The sequence below is a fragment of the Balaenoptera borealis genome (genome assembly GCF_965194805.1).
Source record: "Balaenoptera borealis genome assembly, chromosome: 7".
NCBI classification, from domain to species: Eukaryota; Metazoa; Chordata; class Mammalia; order Artiodactyla; family Balaenopteridae; genus Balaenoptera; species Balaenoptera borealis.
This window is the reverse complement of record NC_138864.1, coordinates 94736811-94759191: the sequence shown is the minus strand read 5'-3', so window position 1 is coordinate 94759191 and position 22381 is coordinate 94736811. Positions and strand designations below refer to the sequence as shown.

General features: G+C 34.0%; 1 protein-coding gene across 12 annotated transcripts in view; it reads right to left on the bottom strand.

The window, feature by feature from the left end:
* The window catches only part of FOXP2 (forkhead box P2), a 540259-nt gene that overhangs the window by 85550 nt on the left and 432328 nt on the right, over window positions 1-22381 (bottom strand). The window contains exon 2 of one of the 12 annotated variants that reach the window (XM_082400039.1): window positions 1544-1565. The exons of the other annotated variants lie outside the window; for them this stretch is intronic. The gene's annotated coding sequence lies outside the window, so the exon portion shown is untranslated. The remainder of the gene's footprint in view (window positions 1-1543; window positions 1566-22381) is intronic. 12 annotated transcript variants of the gene reach the window in all.

Below are 22381 nucleotides of genomic sequence, written 5' to 3'. Positions count from 1 at the left end.
GGAATAGAATTTATATCCCTAACGTACTTTTTTCATCTGTGGATATCAAGGGCTTGATAAATGCTTTGTCTTATACAGTTGACAAAACCTGGAAGAGGTAGACAGTTACTAATCCTTTGGTTATAGGAATATAAAAAGTGCCAAAGTGTGTATCAAGCCCTGTATTCTGTCACTTAAAGGTATCACTATTTTAGAGTCAGGCTTCCTGACATTCCATTTCCCTCAAAAGACTACACCTCCAACACTCTTAACCTTCTCTTGAACACTAGTTCTGAATCTATTCATCAGGGATTTATCCAAACCTTTACAGAACCTCATTTATTCACTCATTCACTTCCCGAGAGAAGATAATATTGTTTTGCCAGCATGTACTTCACAAAGCTTCTAAACCTACAGACTTGTCAATCTATAACCTCTGAATCCTAGACAGAGATGTGGAAAAGATTAGGTCCCATATTAGAACAGTCAGAATATATGAAGGGTGAGAATACTAGAATACTAGCAATTCTTCCCATTAGGGAAGTGAGCATTCTAGGTCCCATCCCCCCAGTCTCAGGATCTTCTGGATCAAATCCAGGATATCAAACCCTCAGTTCCTAAGAGGCCTGTGTACCTCTTTCCATTTTTGTCATGTGAAACTAAGAGGAAAGAAACATGCTGGTATGAACTATATCCAGCCTCATATCTAGGAATTTTTAAACCCTTTGCTATAGTGTTTTTTCATATAATTAACTTTTATAGACTCCCTAAAAAAGTAGCTTTGAAAAAGTTTTTCATAATGAATCTAAATTGCTTTTTATTATTATTCTATTCTCAACCCTCTTCCTTTTTGCTCCCCACCCCCTAGCCTACCTTACTCTGTCCCACTTCCTCCCTCCCCCACTTTCTGAACTTTTTTCTGTACACCTTTACCCGTGAGGGCAGCATTATTTGTTCACATTGAGACGATATGGTTATCATTATCTTAGATCAAAATCTCTAAGGATGTAATTGTCATGGTTTGGTTACTACCTACATGCTGTCAGTAAAGATGGTTCCCTTTGGAAAGAACAAAAAAGGAATTGCAATTATAACTAAATACCAGCTTGAGGTTGGATGGGGTGGACGCATGGAGATAAAAACTTCCCGGAGGCCTTTGAAGCCGTGAAAAAGTATTCAGAATGGAGTTAGGTCCTGTGAATTTAGCTAAGTGCATCATGCTTTAGGCTACTTCTTCCTAAGCTTTGTATGGAAGGCTAGACCATTATGTTTAATGCTGTGTACTCAGGGCTTAATGTGGTATTTGGCACAAAACAGATATAATCAAAAATGATTTTGAAGAATAAATTAATGAAGGAATATTCCTCCACACACCAGCTACGTTTCCTCTGAGTGGTCTTGTAGGATGTGGCGACTAGGAAACAGGAAAACAGAGGTGTTTCTGAGGGCATCAAAAATATAACATAATGCTTTCCCTATGGTCTTTTCAACATACTAGCCCCTTAAGTACTAAACTGAAAATGAGTACAGTTGGGATTCGATTAGAATTTTTGAAACTGCTCACCTGGGTGGCTCAGTAAAAATCCCTGTTTCCAAAGAAGAAAACAAACAAACAAACAAAAAGAATCAGAACAAACTTCATTTCATATGTCCCCAATAATGCAAACAGAGTTTGCATGTGTGTTTCTTTAGGCATATTCATAAAGAAGCATCATAAAATAACTCCACTGGCTTTTTGATTACTCTTAAAAAACTCACTATAGATGTGCAAAGATAGCAGGTAACATATTTCTTATGCTTTAACCACAGAATTTTATACATTTTATCTCAAATTCTTTTTCTTTACAGAAACTTCAGCATTGAAAAAGGAATAACAATATAAGCAAAAACTAAAAAAGCTGAGTTATTGGACACCTTTCATTTTCAGTCAATCAGTTCACATTGGGAAACGTCTGATTTTTATATTTATTGCTCTGTCCTTTGTGCTGCAGTATCTAAAAATAACTACTAAGCCATTTTAAAATTCACCTGTTTAAATGTCTGTCTCTCCCCTGACGTAGTACGGTGGAAAATATGCTTTATTCACTTAGGTATACATAGTCCCTAGCATGTTGCTGGTATATGGTAGATCTCAATTCGTGTTTATTGACTAAATTATACCGTACATAAATGTAGAAAAAGTTTACAGAAGTAAGCTTTCTTTAAAAATTGCTTCAAGATGATATACATAATGTATGCTCCATGTTGAAATTTAAATATTAAAATACAAAAATCACCTATAATTCCATTATCTTCACTACCGTCAAGAATTGGTGCATTTTTTTGTATTTTTAAACCCACTTTTAACATGAAATTTATTTTCTTTTGTTTAAAAAGTAATATACAGTCCTTAACATTCATTTTAAAAACGCCAAAAAATAGAAAGAATTTTAAAAATTACAGTTTTACCATTCAAATCCCATTCCTTTTACAGATATAGACAGTCTTTGCTTTGTATGGTCCGGATATGCAAGAATTTCAGTTGCAATAGTTTAACTAAATAAAATAAGTCCCCGAACGACTTAGTTCAGATTTAGTTACCACAGTATGTTAACTATGAAGAACTGCATAAAGTATACATTTAGCTGCTAGATCTTCAGTCCATGGATCACTACATAAGTAATAGGTGTACATCATGATCCTCAGCAGAAGACCCACTTGATCAACACCCAGAGTCCTGGGCCATAGAAACTGTGAGATAATAAATGCGTAGTTTTAATTTGCTAAGTTTGTGGGAAGTTGTTTGGTGGCACTATAAAAGTAATATACTAGGATAATATTTTGATTTACAGACTTTTTTTTTTTTCAGTGCTCTGTGGATATGGTCCCATTGTCTTCAGGCATTTGGTATTACAGAGGAAAAAATATCTGAAGTCAGTTCACGTCACCCATCTGATTTGAGGAAAGCTTTTCTCCCCATCTGAATAATTACAGAATTATTTCCTTTGTGCTTATATTACAAGAAATTTGCCAATATCAAGGTATACACTTTTCTCCCTCTTTCTCTCTCCCTATCCTTATTTCTTCTATTTGTTTTTAAGAATGATTTCTTGAATTTTATGTTAGATACTATTTCTATTTCAAATGTTCTGATTTCCTCCCATTCAAGAAATGTTTGTATTCAGGAACTCGCATTGTTTTTAGGTTCAAACTCCATTCTCTACCCTATCTATGGTTGTCTCACATTTTAAAAACTTTTATACATGTCCTTTATATTGTGGAGAATAAAAATTTCTCTTTCATCTTAGGGATTCGACTTACAGTGTCAGCACGGCTTTTAACTACCAAATCTCCAAAGAAAAATTTAATTCTGATACTGCATTTTAATTTCTCTGCAATCTTTATTCCATCATATTTTCATCTCACTCTCTTCGAACTTCTACCATTTTCTTCTTATCTCAACCTGTTCTGATCTTATAGCTCTCTCTGTTTTATAAAACCCGTGTTTTCTTGAATCCTATTGAAGATGCCAAATATGTTTACACTTTTTTTCTTTTGGATGATGCAGTAAAGCCTGAATGCATTCTTCTTCCCAGTTAGTATAAAGGACTTCTTTTCTCTTCTTCTACATTTTTCCATCTTTTCCTTCTTAAGCAGTGATGTATTTAGCCTTGCACTTGCCAACAGACAGGTTGGTGGATTATAGTTTCCCAGAGTCTTTATCCACATGGGATAAGATTGAATCTTCTCAGTTTTGTACCCACGGTTTTACAAAACTAGCTTGATTTTGGTGGGCTTTCATCTAGTGTAGCTCTGCTGGATCAAGATAGAATTCTTACTCCTCTCCTCTCTGACATGTTCATATAATAAAAGAGCATTGGTGTTAGAAGGTGGGCTCTAGAGTCAGCCATGTTGGATGAATGTCCCAAGTCTCACCAGCAAAGCTAATGTGGCCAAGTCATTTAAATTCTCTCTGCTTCAGATTCCTTATAAGTAAAAAGGGGATAATAATATAAAAACCTCATTAATTGTCAGCATTAAATGAGATAATGCGTACGAAGGTTTACCACAGTACTTGACACTCTGTAAGCACTCAATATTGGTTTTCCTCTAATTTGATTATTATGGGCATGGAAAACCCATTCCCTCTAAGTACACTGTTACCAAGGCTCTGTGTTTACTCCCACCTCCATGGCTTTATTTGTGAGGGTGTCTCTCCAGACTACAATGCATTATGTCACCACAGGCTCACTCTGTACAACATCCGGCTCATTTTCCCAATCATGTTGCTGTTTCTGACTCTATGTACAAAGAGAGAATGAAGAGAGGGCAAAGGGAAGGGGACTCAGATAGCTTCAAAAACTAGTCACAAGCAATTAATGAGATAAATCAGTTTTCTGATCACTACTGACCTCATGGTTCAGAATAAGAGGACAGACAAAGGCAAAAGGTAGCTCAGGTGGGCTCCAATTTCACAAAATGTTTATAAAGTTTTCATAGGTCTTGAGAATGCAGAAATTTCTTGAAAATTCTAGGAAGTTTGACTGTGAGTTGGCTTTGGCAAGCTTCTCTTATGACCCATAAAGTACATGTACTTACCTTCTCTGAGTTCAAGATCTGAAAATAAAGCTGCCAGTTGTACACACACAGATAACTAGACCTCACCCAAACTCAATGCTTAATCCTGAGCCTGCAAAGCTGCTTCTCTTGCTGTGGATACTGTCTCATTGAACAGGCACCATTATCTTCCCACTCAGCCAAGCTCAATACCCTAAGGTAATTTTTACTCCCCCTTCTACCTCAATTCTATTTTCAATCAGTCAGTAACTACCGCCCAATCATTCCTACAATGCCTCTCCAGTCCCACTCCCTCTTGGCCATTCACATTCCCTCAAGTCCGAATTTCTAACTTCACCATTTTTCATTTGGACTATTGTTACTGTCTTTGAAGTGGTCTTCAGCCTCTAATGTTTTCCTTCTCCAATCAATACGACTTATTGTTGCCAGAATTATCTTCCCCAAATACAAATCTCATCATGTCACTACCCTTGTCAAACACTAAAAAGGTTTCCCAATCCAACAGAAAACAGTTTATTTTCCCTACTTTAAATTCAAGGTCTAGAGCAACCTAACCTCAACCCTTTTGCAGGTCCATCTCCTCAGACATCTCTTCACAGCACTCATCAGTACCAGTGGGACACCTACTACCCTTTGAGCATATCTGCCACTTCTGTTTCCCACTAGTTTAGCTTTTTCATTTCTCTCAGCCTGGAGTGCACTGTGTTGGTAAACACCAAAATCTACCCAAACTTTCCCCATCGTTCAAGGCTCAGTAGGGGGGCCGCCTCTGTGAAATAATCTCCAGATGCTTGGATTAGCAGTAGTTTCTTTTCTATGCCTTCACTTTACTTTGTTTATTCTATTATATTTATCCCATTCTGCCTTTTATTGTGATTATTTACACTAAAACCAGACTAGAGAAATGACTGTGCTTCATTTACTCTGATCTTCCACAATCTGGCAAAATGTTTTTTGCACATAATAGTTGTTCAGAAAAAAAAAAATTTCCTGACATTATCAGGGTTAAAACCTCCAATATGTGAATACTGCTTTATTACAATCATTGTATTAAAATCGCATACAAAATGCTCATATTTCATGTAGAAATGAAAATGAGTAAGACTATAATTTTTACTTTTGGCATCCTCCAGTATTTTGGCGTCACTTAATCTGCTGTGAAGATATAATAGCAAGGTAAAATATGTAAATGTGAGTTTTCAGGGCACAGATTATTCTCCTGCATAGTAATTACATTTAATTTAACTCTGTGTTCTTGACAAGTACAACTCTGAGTTAAATCATACTGTGGGTTTGCTAACACTATTTGTATAGCATTTAAAAATTTACCAAGTATCTTCACATTTCTTCTGTTGTGTCATTTGTTAGATGCCATACTTCCTATTATCTACTTTTATAGGCTCAGAAAGACCAAGACATGTGACAGAATAAATAAGAGGAAGAACTGGAACTTGAATTAATTTTTCTTTTATTTTACCAAATTTAATGTGTTGTTCACCATTTATGAGATGGTTTAATTTTGTTGAATCCTCAGTGTCTCTAATAGCCCCATATCTCTGACTAGGATGTATGGGAGTCTTTATTAAAGGCTTAAGCAGGCTTGGCTGCCCAACAGGGTGATCATAGAATTTATTGGTACAGGTATGAGACTAAAAAGAGGCAATACTAGTAATTACCAGAAGAGACAGATGTCAACCAGAACTATCCTGGGCAAACTGAAATGTGCATTCTATCTACTGGCCTTAAAAATTGAGAACCATGTTTTCTCCTCTGCAAAACCAAAGCAGAGAAAGCTATTTATAAATTTTCTATCTTGAAATATTTATTAATTTCTATTGGAAAACTGTATTTTTATAGCAATGATATTTTTAAAATCCAAATTTACTTAAAAAATTTAAATAAATATTTAGTTTGAAATAAACTGTAAAAATATTTATATGCCAATTTTAAGTGAAAAATTTGCCCCTCCTCCCAAAACAAGCATAAATAAATATAAACACATAAGAAAGCATTCTGAGAACAACAAAAATCTTAGGTATACTTTTTACTTTTTACAAACAAGAATTGTATATATTTAAGGTGTACAATATATATATAGTGTGAATTGACAATCTAACTATTTAACATACCCATCACCTCCCAAAGTTAGCATTTTGTGTGTGTGTGTGAACACTTGAGATATACTCTCTTAGCAAATTTTAAGTATACATCATTATTAACTATAGACACTATGTTGTACATTAGGTTCTTCAGAGCTTATTCATCTTATAACTGAAAGTTTGTACTCCTTGATCAATATTATTTTTTCTAATTAAGAACTTTTAAAACACCATACAGTGGAGCCAAAGGCTGTGGATTGATTTACAACAAATATCAACATACAACTTTGGTTTTTAGAGTTAAATTATTTAAAGGGACTTTGCTCTTTAAGGCTTTTTGTTCAGCCTTAACTTCCCTTGGTAAAACTTAAGTCACTTGTAATAATCGAAATTTCTGTAGGGGAAATCAGGCATCTACTACAAAAGATATTAGCTATAGGCCAATCATTCTTACTGCAAAATCACTTAAAATTTCAATTCTTTAATTTTGTAAAATTCCCACTTGCTAGTCTATGTTAGGACACTGGAATTTATCTGTAACCCCAAATGGTAGAACATCTTCAAAGAATTTTGCTTTCTTCCTGTTCAGTCACCATCTAAAATATTCTTCCAGTAACAAATCAGGTAGTTCAAATCTCTTTGTTACCAATTAGACCAACAAACATTTATTGATGGCAGAAATGCCAACCATAAAAGGTCAGGGATACTTTCATTCTTAGGATGCAAAGCAGGTTTTCTTGAATTCCTTTAATCCCAGTTTGGAAAAGTAATTTAACACCCAAATAATCGTGACTATTAAATTTTAATATAAGTCAAATGCTCTGAGAACATTTTGTGATGCTCAGCAATTAAAGGAACCCCTTCTTTCGTTTTACAATAGTGAGTAAAGTTTTGATACTAATGAATACAACTTTGATGTCTTTGCACCTGAGCCTCGCCTTTGATGACCTCACAGCATACAACTTACTCTTTGGCATTGACTAGGTGCCACTGGAAAAACGGGCAACATAGCTGAATGTAATGTCCCATAAGAACAAAACCTGCAAAGAGTCATTGTTTTGCAACATACACTGGCCTGGTGATTAAACTCAATGCTACAGTGATACCAGGATATGAACCTCTTGTATTCAAGACGCAAATTGGTCCATAATGTTTTTGTGTCATTTTTACAGATATTTCAATAGTGTAGAAGTAACCATGAAGTAATTTCATAATATCTTCAATATTACAATTGCAGAGTTCTCTATTTTTGGAAAAGAATATTAGTATTTTACTGAACTGTATTCTTAGGACAATTCCTAGATTCCTTGGATATTTTTTATACAATAATATTTAATTAAATGTGATTAAAATAGGTAAAATAAGCGATAATAAATAACTTCATTTTCCATAGTGATATGTATGGCTCATGATGGGCTCACATAAGGAACGAAAACGTATCAAAATATCATTAAGATTTTGTTGTTTCCATAGCTATTGAAAACAGCAATCTGATTGATGAAATTTAAGTAGGCTTCTGGGATGAAACTCAGGTTTTTCATTGGAATACAGGGGAATCATAACATATTATCACATACTATAAACTATAAAAAATAGTACATATTCCTTCCTAGGGGCCAAATTCAACATAATCATAAGAATATTTTAGAATCTCTTATCAGTCACGAGTAAACATTTTATTCAAAAGATATATGGCTATATATCAATAATTGCATTAAACATAAAACTGTATGCTGCTTACAAGAGATATTAATAAAACATAAGGACACAGAAAGGCTAAGAGTAAAAACATAGTAATAAATTTAACTTGGAAGCACTAACTACAAGAAAGCTAGAGTTATCTATACAAATATCAGAGAAAGAAGAATTTAAGGCTAAGAATATAGTTGACCCTTGAACAATGGGGGTTTGAACTGCATGGGTCCAATTATACACAGATTTTTTTTAGGAGCAAATACTAAAGTTCTACATGATCCACAGTTGTTGAATCCACGAATGTGGAACCACATATATATGGAGGGCCAACTCACAGTTATAAGCAGATTTTCGACTGAGGAGGGTTGGTGCCCTTAACCCCCACGTTGTTCAAGGGTCAACTGTACTTTTAAGGCAACATTATTAGAGATTAAGGAGAACATTTCAGAATGATAAAAAGTTTACATTACCAAATAGATATACTAATTCTCAATATGCAAGCGCCTAATAGCATAGTTTTAAAACACATAAAGGAAAAACTGACAGAACTAAAAGGAGAAACAGATAAACACACACTCATAATGGGGGATTTTAAAACACCACTCTCAGTAACTCTGTATAAGCAGATACAAATTCAGTATGATAACAGAAGATGTGAACAAGACAATGAATACACGATCTAATTGTTACACTCACACACATGTATCTATATGCATATATATACATATACATAACACTGTACAAAATAATGGCAAAATATGCACTCTTTCCTAGTGCATATTAAACTTTATCATAATAGATCATATCCAAGGCCATATAAAGCAAGTGCCAAAAAATTTCAAAGGCTTGAAACACTTATGTTTTCTTACCACTGTGAAATTAATCAGTGTTAAAAGGTAATTTAAGAAATCCTAAAATATTTTGAAATTAAATAATGACTAAATTATGTATGGGTTAGAAAAGAAATCATAATGGAAATTAGAAGACATTTAAAACTGAATGATTGTGGAACTACAATATATCAAGTTGTGGGATGCAGCTAATACTGTGCTCAGTGGGAAATTTAAAACCTTAAATTCATACATTAGAAACAAAGAAAGACTGAAAAATCAATGATCTAATGGTCCACTTTGATAGGTTAAAAAAGGAACAGTAGGAGAACAGTATGGAGGTTCCTTAAAAAAAACTAAAAACAGAACTATCATATGACCCAGCAATCCCACGACAGGGCATATACCCAGAGAAAACCATAATTCAAAAAGACACATGCATCCCAATGTTCATTGCAGCACTATTTACAATAGCCAGGACATGGAAGCAACCTAAATGTCCACCAACAGAGGAATGGATAAAGAAGATGTGGTACATATACACAATGGAATTTTACTCAGCCATAAAAAGGAACAAAATTGGGTCATTTGTAGAGATGTGGATGGACCTAGAGACGGTCATACAAAGTGAAGTAAGTCAAAAAAGAAAAAGAAATATCATACATTAATGTATACATGTGGAATCTGAAAAATTGGTATAGACAATCTTATTTACAAAGCAGAAATAGAGACACAGATGTACAGAACAAACGTATGGATACCAAGGGGGAATTGGGAGATTGGGATTGACATACATACACTATTGATACTATGTATAAAATAGATAACTAATGAGAACCTACTGTATAGCACAGGGAACTCTACTTACTGCTATGTGGTGACCTAAATGGGAAGGAAATCCAAAAAAGAGGGGATATATGTATACGTATAGCTGATTCATTTTGCTGTACAGTAGAAACTAACACAATATTGTAAAGCAACTATACTCCAATAAAAATTTAAAAAACAAATTAAAACAAAGATGACCTATTAAAAAAAAAGATGATGATATTTAAAAAAATAAAATAAAAAATAAAAAAGGAACAGTAAATTAAAGCCAAAGAAAGCAGAAGAAAGGTAGTAAAGTTAGGAACAGAAATCAATGAAATTTAAAAAACATGGAATCAGGATCACAGACATAATGTAAAACACAATACTATAAAACTATTAGATAACATAGAAGACAATCTAGGGGTCCTTGAGTTTGGCATTGTTTAGATACAATACCAAAAGCATGATCCATGAAAGAAAAATTAAGTTGTACTTCATTAAAATTAAACACCTCTGCTCTGTAGAGGACACTGATAAAATAGTGAGAAGATAAGCCACTGACTTGGAGAAAATATATATCCAAAATATATAAAGAACTCTTAAAATTCAACAGTAAGAAAATAACCAACTCAATTAAAAAGTGGGCAAAAGATCTTAACAGATACCTCACCAAAAGATCTGAACAGATACAAATGGTAGTTTCTTACAAAGCTAAGCAGTTTTACCATATAATCCAGCAATCATGATCCTATGTAATAACCCAAAATAAATTGAAAGCTTTTGTCTACACAAAAACCTGCAAACAAATCTTTATAGCGGCTTTATTCATAATTGCCAAAACTTGGAAGCAAGCAAGATTTCCTTTAATAGGTGAATGGATAAATAAACAGTGATACATCCATACAATGGGACGTTACTCAATTAAAAAAAGAAATGGGCTGTCTTGCCATGAAAAGACATGAAAGAGCCTTAAATGCATATTGCTAAGTAAAAGAAGCTAATCTGAAAAGGCTACAATACTCTATGATTCCAATTATAAAACATTCTGGAAAAGGCAAAACAACAGTGATGTTAAATTGTGGACTTCAGTTAGTAATTATGCATTAATATTGGTTAATCAATTGTAACAAATGTACCACACCAATGCAAGATGCAAATAATAAGGGAAACTGCGGGCAAGGAGGAGGGGAGGGAATCTGTGGGAACTTTTTGTACTGTCTGTTCAATTTTTCTGTAAACCTAAAATTGCTCTAAAAAATTGCTCTATTAATTTTTAAAAAGTATACCCATGTCCTAAAATATACAATAGAGAAAAAACAACAAAATGAATGATTCTTTGAAAAAAGAATTGATATAATTCTATTAATACTGATCTTATAAAAAGACAGAAATAATCAATATTGTAAGTGAAAAAGAATATCACTACATATCATCTATGTATTAAAATATAACAATATTACCAAAAATTTTATGCTGGTGAATTAAAAATTTTAGGTAACTTGAACAAATTCCTGGAAAAAAACCTTAGCAAAAGTAGTAGAAAATCCAAACAATCCCACATCTATCAGAAACTGAATTACAAACTTTCCCACAGTGAAATATCCAGGCCCAGTTTAGTTTACCAGATAACTCTTCCAAAATACAAGAAAAAAATAATACTGGTCTGATACAAAATCCTCCAGACAATTAGTTTAGCATTTGAAAATCATTTAATATAATTCACCACAATAAAGAGAAAAGATTATATAATTATTTCAATTTACACACAGGAAAAAAAATGTGAAATAATTCAACACTTCTTCAGGATGAAAACATTTGGTAAATTAGGAATAGATGGTAACTTTCCAAATGTGAGAGAGTAGCTACAGAAACCTACAGCAAACATCATACCTAGTAGAGAAATCTAGAAATCTAGCTTCCTCCCAAGATGGGGGAACGAAACAAAGATACCCAGTATCTCCCAATTTATTCATCATTTTACTGAAAGTCCTAAACAGTGCAATAAGTCAAGGACAGCACAGTAAATCAATAAGTCAAAGAAATAAAAGTATCACTGTTCATGAATACCATGGCTACATATGTAGACAATCCAAAAGAATCTACTCTGTATCAGAAAGATTAAGTGAATTTAGCAATGTTGCTGGATCCAAAGTCAGTATCTAAAAAACAACTGTATACCTAGAGAGATAATGGTAATGTTCTATTTCTCAGTCTAGATGGTGGTTACATGGATGTATTAATTGTGTGAAAATCCACAGCTCTATACTACTTCCGATTAATGCACTTTTTTGTATATATGTTATACTTTAACAAAAGATTATTTTGTGTTGTTAAATGGGTATAGAGTTTCAGTTTACAAGATGAAAAAGTTCTGGAGATGGGTTGCATAACAATATGAATACACTTAACACTACTTAACTGTATACTTAAAAATAGTTATGATGGTAAATTTTATGTATATTTCACAATTAACAATTAAAATTGTTTACTTTAGAAAATATGAATGGTATCAAGAAATTAATGTTAAAGGTTGGTGAATCTAAATAACACATAGAAAAAATTCAAGTCAGAAACTTGTAGCCCACGATTAGAGAAATTCTGCTTCCCTCTGCTCTGGGCTGAGCAAAATTGTTACAGTGATAACAGATGGAACACTATACTTAGAAATCAAAATTCCTTAATTTTAAGGCAGTATTCATCATAAGATATATCACTGATTTAATAATACCTTTTGGGTGAAAAACCCCACCATATTTAAACTTACCTGTAAACATATCTGAAATATAAAAGTGTGTGTGCCTTACAATCAAGAAAATGTGGGATATCTATAAAAATGAAGAAAGATGGACTGGTTTGCCTGTCCTTGGAATGCAAACCCAATGTCTCAAGGTATGTCCACCCCTTTTCTTAAGGGATCTTGACCACAAGAGTATTCAGGATTATGGTAACAGAATCCAAAGAACCTGAGCATTATAGGGGATAAATTTTATTCTAGTACTATTTTACTTACATATTTATTAAATAAACATGAACACACACTCTTTAGTAGGCTAATTATTGGGGATGTAAGAATATGAGAGTAGCCTCAGTCCTGGAAAGAAGCTGGGTTTACAGGCATGACATTTTTGCAATGAATCTGAGGTGAAATCATCCATTATCCATAATGGCATGACTAGATGAGATGATTATTAGTGCACAAGTGTACATTTTCATAAAGAAAAATCTACTCTACTCCTTCAGCCAAGTTGACCGTTGCATGCCTGCTGGTTGCAAGGACTATACAAGTTTTGTTGTTCTTGATTGAAGGCTAGTTACGTTGGCCAAAGGGCCACCACTAACCCATGAAGTGTGTTTGTACTCTTTGGACAGATTTAGTCTCTCAGGCACATGGCTTGTGGAATGAATGCAGCCGGATTTTGGCCCCAGTTACCCGGTGACCTGGTGTTCTTGTGTAGGGCACACCTTACACAAGGGTGTACAGTTACCCGGCCTGGACATACACTGGCTTAGTGGTAAAACACAGTTGCCAATTTTGCTGGCATTTGTGGTGATACCTGAACAGCAGAGCCTCTTGCATTAAGTTTCTCAGTATGTAGATATATCCTAATGAATGGCAAGGAAAGAGAGGCTTGAGAATGGATAGTGATGCATGTGACACTGGAAATATACACTATCTCTGCTCCATAGATGAACAATACTTTGTTTTTAAAGAGATTTAAAAATACATCCTGTGAAGTTATATTTGAGACATTTGAATAGGTTTGTCTTCAAAGAATGATATAAGCATGGAGAGGAAGAGGGCTTCAGGGCTTCAGGCATGGCAATATACTCCTAACAGAGGTATACTAATATTAATAAATTCTGGTACTTTTTCATGTCAAGAGTTGGCAACTATAACATTTGAGATTTACATGTAAATAAACTGACTCTTTTCTAAAAGGCTGTACACAGAAAGTCCCTTAATGTTTGCAACAGTTATTTAAAATTATATAATTTATATCTTAAAAATATGAGCATTGAGAGAAGCTCCCAAGTTTTTTCATTCAAAAACAAAGGAAATTGACAGGTTTTTTTTTTTTTCTTTTTTTTTTGGAGCTGTAATGATTCTAAATTATTTCTGATTAACAAAGAAAATGGTCTGCTACTTCAGTGCCTATGATTACATTACAGTACAGTGGAGAAAAGTCACTAATGGGTACCTCTGAGGTCAGGACTGAGACTGCAGCATTCAAATTTGTTTATTAATGAGCCCAGGACAGGGCTCTCCTAGGATGTCAAGATTTGTTAATAGTACAAAATCTGAAGTACTGTTGAAACCTTAAACAACCAGACTATCTAAGAATATCGCCCTAATGTATAGCGTCTGAAATAAGTAACCCTCTTCCAAATGCCTGGGACATGTATGGAGGGGAGAGCTTAATCAGAGGAACTGCTATTCTTTCATCAATGGCAAGAGGAAAATGGGATATTCAAGATGCTGAAAAAAAGTACTGCAAATATATGTGCACTTTTGGTCACTGCTTTTTGATGAAGAAAATATTGTGCATAATAACTCGAGAATGTATTTAACATAAATTATATTTGCATGAATTATGTTTATTCATATGGTCAGATACATAATGGCTTGCTTGATAAATGGCTGATTAGTCTTATAATCAGCCCAAGAGAGACCCGCTTCAAAAAACTCTCTCCCGGGGGCATCTGACTTTCTAGATATTTTCTGTTTTGGCTTTAAACAGTGAAACGCTGCCAGATTTGGGCACCCCAAACAGTTTATTTCCAGCTTCCAGTATGCAATCTGGAATGTCTAGAAATATTGGACAATCACTCGCCATAAACCTCAGAGTTCCAAGAAGTACAACCAAGTGGGCAATGTGACGCCACTCCAAGAAAAGGGGGGTTTCATAAAAGAAAGCATTCAGGGGAACCATGAATTCTTTCTTTAATAACATGAGGAGAAATAATTACTGCAGATGTCAGCAGTTTTAATCACTGTGTTTTGATGATGAGACTACTCCCTCCACCTGAGACTCTGCATGACATATTCAGATGTGGAAAATGTCTTTAATTTTAAGGAAAAAAAAAACTGAACTATTTCTCTATTGTTAGGTAGCCTTATTCTGGTGAAACTGGCTGTATTCTTTCACTTCAGTAACAGTCCCAATTCTTTTGACCAGCTCCTTCCTCAAATTGACCTGGATTGTCACATACTCTGGGAAGATTCCCCTGACTGACCCCCGCTCTGAACTCTCAGTCTGGATCTGCAGTCCTCTTATATATCCCCATATCAACTTACACTCTTCTGTATCATTGATTACACTGTGTTGTAATGATCAGGCTATTTGTCAATCTTTATACCTTCTTTTTGGGCTCCCCATATTCTAATTTCTTGGAGATTAGCCCTGGGCGGTGTTTCTTTTCTTGCAAGGCTAAGCAGAATACCTGCCCCTTATTTGACATTTAACTAATGGTGAATGAAAGAACGAAGTCCTTACAAAGCAATTTGCCTCTATTATATAACAACATAAAATACCTCTACCCTTTGATATTTGGTATATTGATATTTGGGTATCAAATTCGCTTCTTGTTCTTGCCATTATTGTAAACTCCTTTCTGGAAAGGAACTAAATCAGATTGTAAAAAAAAATGAATCTTCAGTAGTTTTAGGTAGAACGTTTTGAGATCAGTATTATTTCATTGGAACCATAGATCTGTGTTCAGGTAAGTGTTTAATACTATTCTCTTTCTGATACTATAATGAAAAGGGTTTGTGGGTTCAAGAAAATAGAAAAATTAAGATAGAGATGTAGTGGCTAATTACACACAGAAAGTTAATACCATAAAGCCTGTAGCAAGAGAGTATTATAATTAAGGTAAAGAAATTAAAACAGCATAGGATTTTCACCTTTATATCAGTTACTAGGCACGAATGACCAATTAGCACAGGTACTATACAATCAATTTTATGAATCATAAGGGTGCCTATTCCTATTCTGACTGTTTCCTCATAAGTTCATTATGTTATAAATAATATGCACTTTTTTTGCAAAGATGAACTGAGTTTTAAAGGTTGAAGTATTGTATTTGAAACCGCTATTTCTAATAAAATGTATATGGGGGTACAGTGTCCGCCACTTCTTGATTTTGACTCTTGTTCTGCAAGTAGTTTACAATCCTGAAAAAGTATCTTTACCTAGCGAATATGAAATATGTATGCAGGTACATACAATGGGGATTTAATTCTACCTGCTGGCATTTAAAAACTAGCTAAAACTTCAATTCACTCTAGAGTTTCACAGAAGTTGTGCTCAAATAGGAGGTGTCAGTAATGACTTATTTCGACACATGTATATTCTTGAAAATATAGACTTCAATTAAATACCTGCCACCTTTCAGAGGCCTTCAGTGAAACACTGGAAGCAAAATTTTTGCTCCCCAATGCTTGTGTTTTAAATCCCATTATTAGAACTGGCTCTCACTTGTTATTCTGTTTTTTGCAAACTTCTTGTTTATTTAGTTTACCTTACTCTTTTGCTTTGTGTATAGAGTTTGTTAACAATGGAAGAGCTTCAAAGTGAGAATACTCAACACAGCATCTTTCCCTGCATAACAATACATTCAATCTGCATCCATTTGCTAAGCTTCGTTGAAACAAAGCACTGATCAGGCAGCTGGGAAGAATGTGTAATACTACCAACTGTAACTGACAACCTAATTAAGTTGGGCATGGGGGTGAGGTGGGTAGCCCAATGTAGATGATTTGCCTAAATGGAATCTCCCATTAACCCCACAGGACACTTAGTAAATTTAGTATGTGGACTTGGGATTTTTTTTTTTCTTAAAACAGCTTGCATTCTATATACTTCATTATATAGAGGAATTACTTAGAAATTATTTAAATATTATAATAAACTGATTCTTGAAAAATGCATGTTAATATATATGGTTAAAACAGGCTACATTCTGATGCATAACAATAAGCCAACTATGTTACTATTCGTTTTTGACGTGTGTATATTTGCAACTTCGGTTTTCTGAAAGATATTTATTTCATAAAATAGATCCTTCTAACTTCAACTAATAGCAATGCTTCCAAAATAGACGCGGAAGCTTTTTTAGATAAATTATGTGAAGATCTCCATAATATTTAAAGGACTGTCTTGTCGATATGTAATGGGTTGACTGATAAATATTTACTTTTAGTGTCTATACTTTTTTAGCATAACATAAATAATAAAGGATAAACTCTATTTGCATTGCAAGCTGCTTCACTACAATCTAGTGCATTTGAATGCTAGTTAAATTCTTTTTAAAATTCTAGTAATTAAATATGATATTGCATAGTGTATAACAGTGTCTCCCAAAAATGAGTGACAGGAAACAAGATACTCTGCACAAGAAGGGATCTGAGGCCAAGTGAATTTGGGAAATACTTTATATGTAAAGATTTAAAATGCATATTCATGATTGGCTTATCTAGAAACATACAAATAGTCTATAAACATGAAAAACTAACTTTTTCAATAGTCAAGAAAATGCAAATTAAAACAATGATAAGGAATTAGTTTTTGATTGATCATATTAGGGAAGACAGAAAAAAAGATAATCTTCAGTGTTGGAAAAGAAATGGGGAAATGGGCATGCTCATATAAAGAATGGGCAAGCTTGGCTCGTTCTGTAAACTGGCACTAACTTTCTGGCTAGGGTTATGTACCAAAAATATGTTTACATTTTGAGCCAGCAATTCTTTCATGACTGCAACCTAAAAAAAAAATAAAAATTAAGGATGTGAACCTAAACACACACACACACACACTCACACACACACACAAACAATCTAAGTTTGGAATTTTTTTCTGGGCTATATGTGGTGGGATAAGATAGATATACCTATATCTATATATCTGTATTTTTTGATTATCTGTATTTCTTTTTTCACAAATGAAGTTTTAAAAAGACATGTAAAAATTCCTTGAAAAAAAAGATGTTTGAAATCATTTAATGTAAAACTGCATAGCAAACTTTAAAGACTCTAAAAATATCTGGAAATAAAACCAAAGAAAAAACTGTTCAACTTTATGATTTTTAACAGTCAATATTCTGAACCTTACCTTACAGAATTTATTGATATAGAGTCCAAGGAACTGGACAAAGACAGGTATTTATAACTGAGTGACCAGAACCAAAGACAATAAAAACAAAGAATATCTCAGATGACTTTCAAATGTTTTATCATTCAGTCCACAAAGCTGAACTTGGTGCCTCAATTTGTTGCAAGGAAAGATGAGAGCTAACTCATTATTTGAAGAAACCACTTGAAGTGAATGGACATTCGCAGAAATATCAAGCTGATGTCAAAAGATGCCAATTTTTAACAGAATAGAATGCTGCATTACTTTCATCTTCTTAGATATGTTACTTGTACTTCTATTATTATAATATCCATTGTTCTAAGACAATATATCCTTAAATGTAGAATCCTTAATAGTCCAAAGAGACAGGTTAAAAGTAGTTACAGACTATTATTACCACTACTTGAAAGTAAATCTAGAGAAGAAAGGCTAATCAAGAAGGAGGGCAATATTTACAGATTTGGATTAAAACAGATCAGTAAAGAAAATAGGACCTGATAGTTTCAACAGAAATGAGGAGTGATACTATCTCATGAGAGGTGAAGAGTGGAATATAAATTAGGAATAACCATTTGTATCTGCTTAAAAGAAAAAAAAGAAAAACATTATGTTTGTGGGAACTCTTATCTCCTATGGTATGTATTTCATTTTAAATCACATGTATTTCACTTAAAATCAAAGAATCTGTTCAACAAGAGATTATTCTAGTGATCTTAGATAAGCACATATCTAAACATGAGCTCCAAATAATAAAGTAAAAATATTACTGATGGGAATAATGCAAATGAAAATTATTTTTAGAATTTCATACATAACAAAGGCCATGTCTCTAAATAATTTCTCCAAGAACGCCACATAAAAGTAGAGGTGCTACTTCATGTAATCGTAACTTCAACTGAGAAAGTATTTTTTAAATAAAGAGAAATGTTTTACCATGTAGATTATTATCTGATTCAAATCTCACAGCAACTCTTTATATCTATGTTTAAGAAATACTATAATAACATCTCAGTTATTTCTATCTTGTTCCCATGCAGTCCAATACGAAGCCCTCTAGACACATATCATATATGGCTATTTAAATTTAAGTTTAATTAAATTAAAATTAGAGTAAACGTTGAGTTCCTCAATCACACCAGCATATTTCAAGTGTTCAAAAACCGCAAATCGCTAGTGGTTCCTCTGTTGACAGAGTGCAGATACATAATATACACAACATTGTAAAACGTTTTATGGAGAAGGCTTGGGAGAAACACAGGCCCCTAAGCAGCTTGTAGGCTGTGCCGAAAAGCCTCCTTCAAGACATAACCCTGTGCATAGCTTCTGGGATCACAGCCCACAGCGTGGTGAGTCAGTTCAGTAACGGTTATCCCCATTTTATAGATTAAGATCTATGCCCAGAGAGAGAAAATGCCTTTCCTAAGGTCAGATATGTAATACATGGCAGACCCATAAGCTGAATTCAAGTTTGAGGTCTCAGCTGATGAGAGATCACACTCTTTGAAAAAACCTCCCTATGTAGCTTCCACTCAAAATATAACTGAACATAATTGACTACAAGGTAGCTCAATACAACAAGTACTCCCATAATTTTTCTCAAACATTTTGTAATTATATTACTAAAAACTATAGTGCTGCCACTAACCTAATAGTATTTAAATTTACTGGATATACACAATCTCCAAAAATATGTTGTACTAAATTTTAGACAAATGTTCAGGGGCTAATTGTATTGATCAATACAGAATAACAGTAAAAGTGGAACAAACATGGTAAATCAATCATTTAAAAACCTACTTAACCAGTTAGATAATTTGGGTGAATGCACTATACTTGTCAAGTCAATCAGTATCCAATGCCCGGCCCACATATGTAGGCATAATGGAATTTAGTTGGGAAAATATTGGATATAAAACAGTATTTTTAGGAGCTGTTTGAGATGTGTGGACAGAAGGTGATCACTAGATTGGTTTGAGCATATAAAGCATTTTGAAAAAAGGCACTGTGTCAATAGTAAAACAATTTTGGAGGAGAAAAAGTCCTGAATGAACTTAAAGTTTGTTTTGCTGCTGAGATTTCTGAGTCTCTGACTTCCCTAGAAAAAGTACATAGGATAATCATAGAATCCTTTATTACAAACAAAATAATTACGCCTTATTTAAAATAGATTATCTGATTTTTTCCCTCTTTGTCTAACTAGGCATATGCTGCATGGCCAAGAAGAGAATACACACACCTACCCTTTATCGACCTCTTCCTCAATATTAATTCGTCCTTCTCCTCCTCAGCCAACCACAAATACCACAAATACCACAAATACATGCTAGCAAAGAACGGGCCAACACTTCTCTTGTCATAGAATTTCAGAGCAAGAAGGGCCCTCAACGTTGTAAATGGCTCTAATGCTTCTTTAGATAGATCTGTATCTAAGATGCACCTGCAGTAGCAACAGGCTTGAGAAATTCACACAGGACCCCCTAGGCAGCCTGCAGGCAGTGAGAGAAAAGCTGGTATAAGTACAACCCTGTGAGGGGCTTTCTGGTCCTGATCCATAGTTTGGAGAGTCAGGTTCAAGAAGTAGCATGCTCTAGGGTTTGCTACAGTGCACATTGAAACGGCAAAGCTCTTCCCTCTAATATTTGGTCAAGAAAATGTCTATACATTTTCATGATAGTCTCATTTATAGGCAGAATTTCATTTGGTTAAATTCGTAATACTAGAAGAAAAGTAACTCAAACTGTTTTTGATAGGAATCAAAACTACCTGAATTAAGTGAATAAAAGGAATAACAAGCAAAATTTGTGTTCTAAAAGGGATATTGCAAATCTGTAAGCCACAGTACACTCTGCTCTTTAGGTAGGGGAATGTAGCCTCAGAGCCCACAAGATGGCATTTTGTAACATGGACATGTACATAGTAGGTGATCATGAATATGTATTGCCTATATGTATCATAACATTAACATACACACATTACTATATATAAAATAGATAATCAAAAAGGACCTGCCGTATAGCACAGGGAACTCTACTCAATATTCTGTAATAACCTATATGGGAACAGAATCTGAAAAAGAATGGATATATGTGTATGTATAACTGAATCACTTTGCTGTACACCTGAAACTAACACAACATTGTAAATCAACTATACTCCAATATAAAATAAAAATTAAATTAAAAAAATAATAAAAAGAACTATTGACTTCTGGTTTAGTATAATAGAGTAAGCACCCAATTCTACCTTCTTTTTCTACCTTTGTTTCAAAAATAGTAAAATTATATCAGTCCTGGGAAAATAAAATAAAAGATGTCAGCAGAGGACCAGAAAGTTTGAGAAACCAGGTATAAAGTGAGCAGATGAAAGCGCAGAGATTGACAAAAGAATATGGAAAAATGCAGCCCAAAATGCCCGTAGTAAATTCTTACTTCCCACAGAACACAAAGCGCAAGGGTGGGCCATGGTACAATCATCAGGGGAATTAATTAAAATCCACCATTGAGAATGGGCAGGCCTGTAAAACACCTACTCCTCCTACACACTCTCCAAGTAACAGAGCAAGGCTTCTCACAGAAATGGCTTTTGCCTTCAGGATAAAGTCTGAGAAGTGCATTATTAGTCTAAGAAAACAAACTATCTGTCTGGAGAAAGCACCCAATATGGTTGTAGGAATGCAAAAGATAAGCAGAGCTGAGTTGAGAATTAATGCCCCGACTCAATTACAGATTTAAAAGTGACGCAGGCCATGCATGCTTAAGGAAGAGCAGCAAGTAGTGGTGACAATAAAGTGAAGACCCAAAAGTGAAGCCTGCCTTTCAACACATTCCTGATGATTAAGGGAGAAGTTTACTGTTGAAAGAAATCTACACAACTGTGCAGAAAATTTACCCCAGCTACCAATCCTACTAATGAGCCAAGTCCTTCACTCATACATTGAACCAACAACCAACAAGCATCAGACATTTGAAGCAAACCAACAGCATAAAAAAGAATGAAAGAGACTAACAAATAATTTGTATGCTCAGAAAGATTTTAGTGGCTCCATAAAATAAAAATAGCCTGCTAGCTGTTTTTTTTCTAAAGAGTTATCCTTTATAGCAGAGAATCAATAGGAAAAAATAGATATTTAAGTTTATTATTTGAGTAATAAAGATAACCACTAGAAGAGCTCAGAATAATAGAACTAGGCAAAATTGGTGTTAGTGAAAAAAGACTAAATTCCTATTCTTTTTATAGCAAGAAGTCAGAATATTTTATCTGTAGTTGATAAATCAAGAAA